The sequence below is a fragment of the Oratosquilla oratoria genome, chromosome 28 (assembly GCF_046742065.1).
Source record: "Oratosquilla oratoria isolate Oo_2021 chromosome 28, ASM4674206v1, whole genome shotgun sequence".
NCBI lineage: Eukaryota > Metazoa > Arthropoda > Malacostraca > Stomatopoda > Squillidae > Oratosquilla > Oratosquilla oratoria.
Genome location: NC_134804.1, coordinates 2687880 through 2700621, shown reverse-complemented (window position 1 = coordinate 2700621; position 12742 = coordinate 2687880). Strand labels below are relative to the sequence as shown.

The 12742-nt window shown below is 39.4% G+C and overlaps 1 protein-coding gene across 5 annotated transcripts in view; it reads right to left on the bottom strand.

The window, feature by feature from the left end:
* The window catches only part of LOC143040217 (uncharacterized), a 225905-nt gene that overhangs the window by 5018 nt on the left and 208145 nt on the right, over nucleotides 1-12742 (bottom strand). The gene's annotated exons all lie outside the window — the stretch shown is intronic.

Sequence of the window (12742 nt, the reverse complement as noted above, 5' to 3'; positions counted from 1 at the left end):
CCTTTGACCATGTATGTTACAAAATCAATAATAGATATGCATTACACAACTGAATGGGAATGAAGAAATAATTACATATAGCAAGGGCTTTTTCCCCCTTACAAAGGAGGTAGCCAACATCTTATCCCCACACTCCACTCCCATTCACCATCCCTCCCTCTTTTCTTGGCTCCTGGATGATGGGTCATCCCTGCATCTTACCCTGGGTCAGAAGCAATTTCAACACTTCTTCACTTATTCCCAATTAGCACCACTGTCCTTGTTTCTCACTGATATATATATATATATATATGAATAAAATTTCTATCTCTTTTCTTCTATACTGTTAATTTTAGTACACAGCTCTCTACAAAGTTCTTGCAAAAAATCCCATCAAGAACACTTAATTTGGGTCCTAGATCAGTTCTGCAGTGACATCATGATTTCTTAAGTCCAGTGATCTTTAATTTTATATTTAAAAACCGCCACCCTTTCTCCAATCAGATTCGCCATTACAACTCCACATGCAATAATGCTTACTCAATCTCAAATTCATTGCACACAGACTTAGTTTACATCAGCAAGAGTAAAATTTACATAAAGTAATAGTTCCCAAGCCCGTGTTTAAAAACATTATGCTGAGAGCAAAATAATCAAATTCCTCACCTTCAAACAATTGTTTACAAAACGGCCAATCCAATAAAATGAAACTCCCACTGTCTATCCCTCTTTCTACCCTGCTAGTCAACCTACATCTACGAGCCTAGCAGGGCTCGGCAGGTACCACTTGGTTGTCCTGGCCATTTTCTATGACAGTCTTACAGGGTTTTGGCATATATACAACATTAAGGTAGTTGAGATGTCATACAAGGAACTAACTATTGAAACTATTTCTGCACAAACTGGCTAAACAAAGTTAAAAGAAATAGCCTTCAATGGATGTTGTCATCAACTTAATGGTGGCTCAGAATATGTTATACATAGAGAAATAAGTAACCCCTCCAAAATGTCTAACACCAAGTATATGCTGACCCTTAAAAGATCCAAAAACAAAACATTTTAAAACATCTATAAATTGGATGGAATAAATACACATATACCAAAGGCTTTTTTCCCCCTTATACTGGAGGTAGCCAAAAAATAAAGGCATAAAAACCACTCCCACCCATTCCATCCCTTAACCACTTCCATACGGTGCCGCCTACGTAGGCGGCATGAGGAGCAAGTAGGTACTCGCTGATGCCGAAGTCGCCATCTTGATTATATTTATTGTAGTTGTACCTATGTAATTTTCATTCTTTCTAAACTGGCTTCATCAGTTTTCTATGGTTATCAAAATAAACTGGTGAAAGAGAACGGACAATTTAGCACTGACTTTATTTTTTATAATGCGATTATTATTTCAAGACATCGCACGTCGGGCAGCTAATGCTGCCAGACGTGTGATGTGCCCCGGAGGGAAGAGGTTAAACACCACTCCCCTCCACCCTTTTCCCTCCCTCTTATCTTGGCACCTCCTGGATGACGGGTCATCCCTGTATCTTGTCCATTGCTCTGGGTCAGAAGCAGTGTTGCAAGACACAGCACATCCACAGCAAGGCCATTTCATTAAATTGGCGACCCTCCCTCTCCGTCCCCTCATGCAGAAAAGGAGATGAGGAGAAATCCCTTCGGGCTGTGTCAAATTTTTTCTCACACTCCCCCACCCCCCACCCATTCCACCTCTTGGATCACATCATCCATATACAACCATTCTCCATTCACCTGTGTCTTCTGTCCTCTCTTGTCCTTCCTCTCTTCCCCAAAGCCCCTTTTACCCCATCCATCCACCTCATCCTAGGTCGCCCCCTCATGTTCACTCCTTACAAGTACAATAGCTAAAATTTGTGAGAAATTTATCAAAAGTAGATGGGCTAAACATCTGGAGGAGAGCAATATACTAAATCTGAGACAATTCGGATTTAGACAGGGAAGATCATGTGCCACAAATTTTATCTGTTTCTATTCAAGGTTAATAGATATAATGCAAGAAAGGGACAGATGGGCAGACTGTGCTTTCCTGGACTTACAAAAGGCATTTGATAAAGTACCACGCAAAATTAAGAAAGCTCAAAACAACAGGAGGTATACACAGAAAACTATTGAAATGGATGGAAGATTTCTTGCATGAGAGAAAAATGAATGGTGCTCAGAGATAAAAACTTCACTAAGGAAGAAATGATAAGTGGAGTCCCACAGGGTTCAGTACTGGCTCTGATAATGCTTGCTATATATGTAAATGACACGGATGAAGGTGTAGAATGTTATATGAACTTCTTTGCAGATGATGCAAAACTACTAAAGTACTGAAAATATTGTGAATCACTACAGAGAGATCTGGATAAGGTCTGAGAAGTGAGTCAGAAGTGGGAAGTGGACTTCAACATTTAGAAACGTGATGGAATTCAGAAAAAAAAATATATATATATATCAGGACAGTATAGAATCAATGCAAAGGAAGTAAACAAAGCTGGTTCCGAAAAGAACCTAGGAGTAATCATCAAAGACATGTCCCCAAATAAGCAGATTAACCTCTTCACGCCGGGCCAAAATCTCGCGGGCAGTGTTAGCTGCCAGACATGCGATGTTGCGTCATAATACTCGCATTATAAAAAATAAAGTAACCCCTGTAATGCTTGTTCTCTTTCACCTGTGAATTTTGATACATACATACATATACCAAGGCTTTTTTCCCCCTTACCAGGGGGGTAGCCAAAAAGGACAAGGCACAAACACATTCCCACCCATTTCATCCCCGAAAACACTCCACACCCCTCCACCTTCCCTCCCATCTTAGCACCTCCTAGATGACGGGTCATCCCTGCACCCTGTCCACTGCCCTGGGTCAGAAGCAGCGTCGCAGGACACAGCACATCCACAGCAAGGCCGCTTCATTAAATCGGCGACCCCCCCCTCTCCGCCCACCCATATAAAGGGGAGGATGGGGAGAAATCCCTTCGGGCTGCGTCAAAAATTTTTGCTCACACACACTACCTCACCCCCATTCCCCCGTCCAATCCACCTCATGCATCACAACATTTTCCATATACAACCATTCTCCATTCACCCCTGTCTTCTGTCCTCTCCCGTCCTTCCTCAACAGACATTCCCCTCTTCCCCAAAGCCCCCTTCACCCCATCCATCCATCTCATCCTAGGACGTCCCCTCATGTTCATTCCCTCCACATCTGCCTTCCATACCTCCTTTACTAGTCTTTCTTCACTCATTCTTTCCATGTGTCCAAACCATCCTAATACTCTTTCATCAACCCTATCTCCCAGCTCCCTTTCCACCCCTGTTCTCCTCCTCACCTCCTCATTTCTCACTCTATCTAGCCTAGTAACCCCCATCATACTTCTCAGACACTTCATCTCAAACACATTCAAGTTCCTTCTCTCTTCCTCTCTCATGTTCCATGTTTCTGCTCCATACAGTGCTGTTGGCACAATCACTCCTTCATACAGTCTCCTCTTAGCATCCATTCCCAGATTCCTATTCCTCATTACACTTTTTAATCCACCAAGGCATTTACTCGCTTCTCTCAATCTACATTCTACCTCCACCTTCACTCCACCCTTTCCTGCCACATTTGCACCCAAATATCTAAAACTATCCACTTCCTCCAGTTGCTCTCGCTTAATGCTCACTTCCAGATTACTGCCACTTTCACCCCTTGTACATCTCATCACCTTACTTTTCCCCACATTTATCTTCAGCTTTCTTCTATCACACACTCTCCCAAACTCTGTCACCAGCTTCCTCAATCCCTCCTCCGATCCTGCCACAAGCACAGTGTCGTCCACAAACAACAGCTGGCTCACCTCCCACTTTCCTCTATTTTCCTTAACCATCTCCAATCCCTGACCCACTACCCTTGCATTCACCTCTCGCACCACCCCATCCATGTATAAGTTGAACAGCCAGGGTGACATAACGCATCCCTGACGAAGTCCCACTTTTACCTCAAACCACTCACTCTCTCCATTTCTAATCCTGACACAAGCTCTACTACTCTCATAAAAACTCTTGACAGCTCCCAGAAGCTTTCCTCCTATCCCGTATATCTGCATAACCTCCCACAGTGCCTTTCTGTCTACCCTGTCGTAAGCCTTTTCCAGATCCATAAAGGCCCAGAAAACATCCTTCCCCTTACCTATAGCTTTCTCACATATCTGTCTTACCACAAAAATCTGATCTACACAACCTCTACCTGTCTATGGAATTTTGATAACCATAGAAAATATGATGAAGCCAGTTTACAGAGTATGGGGGTCACGCAGGTACAACTACAATAAATATAATCAAGACACCGATATGGCAGCCTCGCATACCCACTTGTTCCTCATGACGCCTACGTAGGTGTCACCATATGGAAGGGGTTAACAAAATAGTCGGAGAAACCTACAATTTACCAAGATCAATAAAGGTGGCTATTAATTACTTGGATGAGGTAATGGTAAAGAAAATACTAGTCACACTTATAAGACCAAAATTGGAGTATGCAGCAACACTATGGACACCCAGTGCAAAAAAATAATATAGGGAAAATAGAAAGAATCCAAAGAGCAATGACAAAGATGGCCCCAACACTTTCAAAATTGACATGAGCAAAGATTGTCTAAACTGGAACTACCAACTCTGGAACAAAGAAGAGAAAGAGGTGATCTATTGACCATTTACAGGATCATGAAAAGCATGGAAGTCCTTGACAGAGAAGACTTATTAAGGGGATTGTCCATCAGAAAATCACGAAAAAAAAAAATGAAAATCTGAAAATATTTCCTCTAAAAGTGTTGCTCATAAGCTATCTCGTGGCTGAGTATGGAAGCTGTATCTTGATTTTTACTATCTAAAAAAAATATAATACAGTACCCCCCCACCCTACTGTGGCTGGGTCATGTGCGCTGCGTACTGCATATTACGTTTTCTGTTGTTACATATATTTGCTAACAAAAGAAGCTGTGTATTTTGCACAATATTTATGCTTTTGTATGATAAATAATAGCATACGAGCTAATATGTTGACAGATGCTGTGACAGTTGACACAGTATTATGGGAAGGCAATATGTGATTGTGTGAATACTGACGTTCAGACAATGCATAAAGCTATCATGGCCTCTTACCTGCATTCTGTCAGCACAGATGAGAAGCCATTGCATTCTTACTGTCCTAAGGGAGAAGACTCGTGGTTTTTTTTTTTCCAGAGAGCACTAGCCAGGCAAGAGGAACCTGAGTCTCACAGAGTCAAGAAGCCGTTCCTGGCAAAGATTCCCACTGAGAAGTGGATATCCATCCTGGCAATATATCAAGACCTCACCTCTACAGAGCTTTTAGAGAAATGCCTCAAGGGAAGGACACAAAACCAAAATGAAAGCTTCCATGCAAAGATCTGGGCTTTGAGTTCAAAGAGGAAGTTTGCATCAGCAGCTAGAGTTCAATTCTGTGCTCAAGTTGCAGTTCTGAACCACATCTTTGGTTATGAACTTGCATATATGCCATCAGCAAGAGGGACAACAACCAGTGATGCCATAAAACAGCTTAGGATGGCAGATAAAGATCGTCTGTCACCAAAGATGCATCATGCCAAGAAAAGGAAAAGTGCAATATAACCCTGGTGGATACTAACTGGATTCATCATATAAACCTGTAATTAATCAAAAGCTGGCAACAAAGAGTAGGGTTGTGCCTATGATACCCTTTCAACACCATAACATCCTAAATGATGAAAGGGGACCAGTAACCATGAACAAAAAAACTATGACGCTCATTCCTGAAAAACTTGATTTTTGCACATTTAACTTGATTCATATCCAAAACGCCTTCACTGATTTTTAACTGCAAATCCTTTTCAGATTCAGCATAATTGGGAGAACATTTGGAGGCAGATTTATGTCCTTCTGTCAAGGACTAGTAGGATTTTTTCATATATACATTTTTTTTTTTTTTTTCATCAACTTTGGATTTTTTTTCTCATAACAGACTGATCAGAACATCATAATTCTGCCTCCGTTTCTTCATCTATCTTAGCCCATTATAAAGACAAAAAATAATCAATATCCAGTCAAAGGTCTATCCTCTGAATCAATTTCAAAATTTTCAAAAATTACCCCTCGGGGAAAAAAAAAAAAAAAAAAAAAAAAAAATCACAATAAAAAAAAGTATAAGCATAAATGACTTAAAAACTCGGTGGTATCTTCTCTGAGACAAGACAGTTACTAGGAAAAAATCTCAGCCACTTTCACCCCAAACTAAAAACGTTCAATTTTCTAATGGACGATCCCCTTAAATTGGGATGAAAAAAAAAAAGGGGACATGAAAAGAAATTCAAAAAGGACACTTATAGAAGAGATCTGGAATAAACAGCTTTCTACACAGAATGGTGGATGTTTGGAAGAAATTGGATGAAACAATAAAGTGTGCAAACACCATACATAAATTTAAGAATGTTGCGAGATACAAAGACAGGTCACCACAGGCATATCTCCCCTTCCCATATAATACAATGTTCATTATTTGGTCCCTTATTTCTGTGTCACTTATTTTTCTTATGGGGGGGGGTGTCTTTCTTTCATCCCAATTGTGTACATTTTCTTTTGTGAATACAGACTTGAAATATTTGTTCATAATTTCAGCCATTTATATATCCTCTGTGTATTCTATGTTCCCTTGATGTAGTTTTACTATTTCCTGTTTATTTTTTAGTTTACTATTCACATATCTATAGAATACTTTAGGCTGATCTTTACATTTGTCTATTGTCTTTCCCTCCATATTCTTACATATTCATTTCTTAGTTTGATATATATTAGCCACATTATTTTTCTTTTTTCTATCTTTTCCAAGCTTTGTCTCTTTTATCTTCTACCTTGTTACATTTTTTTGTTATACCAGCACTTAATGTATACCTTTCCATGTTTTTGTTTTGGGTGCATATTCATCCACTCCATTATAGATTTCTTTTAATATTGTCCATTTCTCTTCCACCTGTGTTTCTTCATTAAAGAATTTTTCCCAATTTGCTTTTTGAAAGAATTTTCTAAGTTTCCCAAAATGTTTTGTTATACATCAGTCTTCCTTTTCTGTGTTTCTCGTTTCTCCCCACATATATTTCCTCTTTTAGTTCAAGCTCAAGTAGTATGTGGTCACTCTTCCCAATTGGTGTCTTGTATTCCATTTTATCCACAATTTCAGGCTTTGATGTACTGGTAAATATCAAATCTAGTCTCAGTGGTATGTTTCCCCAAAGGTCCACTCCACCCCTCACTGTCATCTCCAAACATATTTCTTTAAAGTTAAAAATCAACCATAATTCCTAGATTTCCTCCTTTCAGCATTTAATTTAATATATGCCTTGTCTTCCAACATTTTTGAATGGTCACTCTTTCCAAAAATGTGGTTTTGGGGGCACATAGATCACCACAAACTTTCTATTTCTTATGTCACTATTTTCAACTTTTATCATGATCAATTCCACATTATTTTCTCCTGTGATCTTTGTCACATTTAAGCCCTTCACCCTGTTTTTCCTCTAGTTTTTATCCAGTGTTCGTATAAACCTTGTCCAACACTATTTGGTGGTAGTGGACCTTTTAATTTCATCTCCACAATTCCCATTATATCTGTTCTGCCGTATAATCATTTAATTCATCTAATCCTGAAATCAGACCATCTATGTTGGTATAAGTTACTTTTTAATTTTTTTCCTTTTCCTCCTTGTTTTCTGTTTCCTGTGTTTCCTTTCTTTAGATACACCATTTTCTCAGAGAGAGAGAGAGAAAAAAAAAAAAAAAAAAAATCCCTCTTTGGTCTCCATTCTTTTTTAGCTTCATTTTTAGTGTCTTTTCTCTCTTGCCTCTTTGCTCATTTCCTTTTTTATCCATTTATTTTTTTAGTTTTCATTTTTTGCCATATTTGCTTTTTTTGCTAATACTTCTGCTATCATTTGTTTTTAGAGGTCAATTCTTTTCTTTTGAGTATTGTCCCATTCTGTATTTCTATTTCCTTTTCCATTCCTTGCCCTTCACCTTGTACCTCTTACAGAATTTCTTTTTCCTCTTTCTTTATTATCTAGCTATATTGTGTTTTTCTTTTATACCATATACCACTATGCACTTTTTAGCTACTGTGTCCCTGGTCCAATTTTCTTTCTCTCTGAATACTTTAATAACTGTTTCCTTTGCATTTTCTTCCACTTGTAAAATTTCTTTAAAGCTTTTTTTTTTCTGATCTAATTTCCATTAGTTTTGATTTCTTGAAGATCTGTCTCCTTTATGCTATCTCCAACTTTCTCAGTTACCACTTTAATTTCTTTTAACTCTCTTTTCAAAGCCTCATTTTTGCTAGTATCTTCATTTTTCATCCTTTAACTTTCATTTTTTATGTTTAGTTTTGTTAGGTCACTAAGTGCTCTATTGGTTTCTGCATTTTGTTTTTCAACTCACTTCTCTATACATTGCAATGCATTCTTCTCTAAGATCTATAATATCTTTAACTCTGTAATCTCTTGATTCCATGAAATATTTTCATACCTCATCTTCCTTTCTAAATTTATATTTTTACCTAGTCTTCTACCATCTCTTGCAAAACCGGAAAAATTGTAATAACTTTCTTCTTCATACCTTTGATTCCATTGTGGCATCTCAATATTACAACTTGTCTTGGGGATGACACCTAATGGTGATTCAACCTTGCTCATGTCTAGTCTTAGTTGCTTCGCCATATTTCAGTCTGCCTTGACCATCCTCCATTTTTGTTTCTTTGTCACTCACATATTTCACTCTATTAACTCATTTTGGGCACCCTTAAGCTTTCCCCTTCCCATACAAATACCAAACTTAATGAAAAAGCACTGTACTCCAGAGCTCAATCTAGACACCCGTTCCACTCGTAGGTTCATCCATGCATTTACCTAGTTGTATCTTATGTGAAAGAGGAGCTATGCTAGTGGTGTCCCATCTTTGTATCTCTCCATATCCAGTTTCCTGATACTCATCATGATCCTCATATTTGCAGTTTCTACAAATAGTTTCATAATAATACTCTTGTGTTTTATGTCCCTATTAATTACAATTGTGACATTCAATTCTATCATTCCTTGAAGTACTTCTATGTTCAGATCCTCTGTTTCTGTAATCACCTAGAGTTCCTAGTTTCTCTCTGTTGTTGCATTCCAACTATCATCACATATGGACTAATTCCTTTATTTTCACTATAACTTTAAAGAAGGTAATCCATCTCCCCTAAATCCATTATTTGTTTGAGATCTTTATACAGCTTTTCTGCAGTTATCTCATCACAATTATGTATCAGTACTGTAAATGCTATAACTTAGTAACCTAAGGAACTCTTTGTCATTAGATCTTTCTAATCTGAATCCTTCAATATAGATGTCATGTCATTAGACCATCTGTCTAATTTTGCTAAATATTCTGTGTTTGATTCACTTGCTTTTACTTTCTTTGTCATTCTAAAGACCTGATAGGATCCTGATCACACTTTTCATCAAAATGTTTAATGAATGCCTTCTTATAAGCTTCATATTGGTTGATATCTTCCATTTGCTGGAAATTTATTATAAGCCTAGCCCTACCCTTCTCAGGATCTACATTTTCTTTTAAATTTTCTATTTTCCTTTTTTCATCTGTTATGTTTTTAGTGATTATCAATGTACCTATCAAACTGAGAAACCTATTGACTCCCATTTTCCCCAAAAACTCTGGAATGTTTGTGAGGTAACAACTTCATGATGTAAAACTCCTGTAGTCATACCTTCAATTGTTAATGTCTATTTGAATCGACTGCTTCCTTTGTAGTCATCCTCACACATACATCAACCTTGTCTTGTGTTCCCCTCATTCACTCTTCGTAGTCAATCCTCATATCAGTGTGCACTGTTGTTTGTAGTTCGTCCCCTCATAGTCACCATGCACTGTTGTTTATAGTTCATCCCCTCATAGTCAGCATGCACTGCGTGGATGCGTGTACTATTACTTGTAGTTTGTCCATTTGTAGTCAGCATGCACTGCATGATTGTGTGGACTGTGTAGTTGTGGTTGCTTGTAGTTTGATGTACCAGTCTCATAACCATATCTTGCACAAAGGCCTTTAGATGTAGTATTTTGCACTAATTTTAATCACCAGACTCTTTGATAGTAGTGTTGCATTTTGTCCCTAGCTTTACACCACTTTCAACTTCTTCACTTTCTCCACTGTATTAATACCACTCTATTGGTTTATATCCTACCCTAGCATTGAGATCTCTGTTGTCTGCAATAGCTCAATGGGCACAGATGCTAGAGGCTGGACTTTATGACACCAGAAGTGACCACAAAGGCAAGTCCAATCAGCCTCACCAACCCTCATGGTGTCCCATTACACGGAGTTAGATGTCCTGCTGTGCAGACGCCCCAGGGATACTTCACGCCCGGGACCTCCAGGCAACATCTCAATGTTTTCTTGTCTTGTGTATATTTCTTTCTGGCAATCCCCTGAGAGTGCCACTATTTCCTGTAAGATTGTTAGGGATATCTGGCAACCCTCTGAGTTGCCAGCATATTTTGTACAGAGAAGAATCAGACATAAAGAGAAGAAAACCAATTCTAGTTTCATTCCCCTCCACATCTAGACTCATGTACAGACTTACCATTCTACATCTAGTGGCAATAACAATGGAATACAATCTACATCAACACTCCGAAGCACAACTCAACCATTCCTCCGAAGCACAACTCTACGACAGCAGCCCCGTTTGACCATAGCCCCCCAACACTACAAATCTTCGCCAACAAGCAAGCGCCTCATACAAGGAAATATGATGAGGCAACCCTCATGACAAAGCACATGACAAAGCACTTCTGCATTGCTTCATGTCATCCATTTCTACACTGTGGTTCCCCAGCGTTTGCCAATGCCCACCACCAAGACAAATCGGACAAACTTTTCTCCAAACATCACTGCAGCAGTTACTACAGGTAACCCCTCTTTGCTGCATCATCCAACTCTACTACAAGATAACCCCTCTTAGCTGCATCACCCAACTCTATTATGAAGCAACCGATCTTCGCTGCATTGCTCCCACTCCTGTTGTCAGAAATCAAAGTTTTGGGTGTAGTAAAGGAGCATATGAGTTTGTCAATAAGTGTCTGCTATGTGTTGTGCTGTCTTGTCTGGTAGGGGGGAAAGAATACAGAATTGGTTTTCTTCTCCTTATGTGATTCTTCTCTGTACAAAATATGTTGGCAAGTCCCAAGGAAAACTTAGAGGGTTCCCAGACATCCCTAACAATCTTCCAGGAAATGGTGGCACCCTCAGGGGGTTGCCAGAATGAAATATATAAAAGTCAAGAAAACATTGAGATGTTTGCCTGGAGGTCTCTGGTGTGAAGTATCCCTGGGCGTCTGCACAGCAGGGAGTCTAACTCCGAGTAACGGGACACCATGAGAGTTGGTGAGGCTGCCTGGATTTGCCTCCTATCAGGTCACTGCTAATGTCATAAAGTCCAGCCTCTAGCATCCATGCCCAGTGAGCTATCCTGAGTACCTGGCTGAAGGGGTTTTTGAAGTGCTGTTCCCTTCCCAGCATGAAGTGCCATGTGTTCCCTTCCAAATAGGCCAATGATGCCAATATATCCCAATACTACTACATTGACATTTCTCAAAAAATCCTTTATGCACTCATTTAAATCTATCCAAAAAGCCTCCCTTTTTTCTATACTCTTCTCACTACCAGCCCCATATGCACTTACCCACATCTCCCTTCCCAGTTTCACCATCATCCACATTAATCTTGAAGAAACCTCCTTTCACTCCACCACACCCTTACCTATCTCTTCACTTACTAGTATAGCCACCTCTTCTCTCCCTTGTCCTCTCTTCACTCCTGACACCCTCCCAACTATACTCCCAAACTCAAACTCGCCCCTACCTTTCAACATAGTTTGACTCAAGGCCAACACATTCATCTTTCTTTTAACTAACATACTGCCTATATCTTCCCTTTTATTCTCATCTATACCACATTCCCGCACATCAAAAGACCCAAACCTTAGGGTTCTGGTTGGAAAACTTCTCCCAGACCCTCTTATGCCTTTGCTTTTTTTTTTAGGAATGTCCCCTTTGGCTACAGAGAGTAGGATGCCTAGTCCTAGCCCTGTCCCATTTTTGTTGCCTTTTACGACTCAAGTGGGAACACTTGGTGGCAATATTCCTTCTCCCCTACCACATAGAAGTGGGTGGGGGTGGGGGTGTGGGGGCAGCATAATGGAGGGACAATTGAAGTATAATAAACTATCATCATTTCTCTATGAACAGAGATTTCTTTTATCACAAACAAAAATTATGTGTGGCTCTGGAATGTAGAGGTGCCCCATATAGACCCTACAGTATCAGCTGTATGCTATTGAGCAATTTTAAACCCACAATAACATGCAGCCAATACCCCAAACGGTACTCAGCATAGTACTCAAACATTTTAAACAACCTACTACCTACACCATGCAACACATCCACACAAAAATACATTTTTATTGGCTCTCTCTTGATTCATATATGTTAAACAATCCTTCCTTTAATTTTTGTCCCCTTTTAGTCTTAGTATGCATTTGTTCGCATGTGTCATGAAATGGATGAGTGGGGGTGGAGGTAAACTGTAGATTGAAAGAAGCAAGTCTTGGGGGAATTGAAAAGTGTCATGAGAAACAGGCATCTGGGAATGGATGCAAAGAGA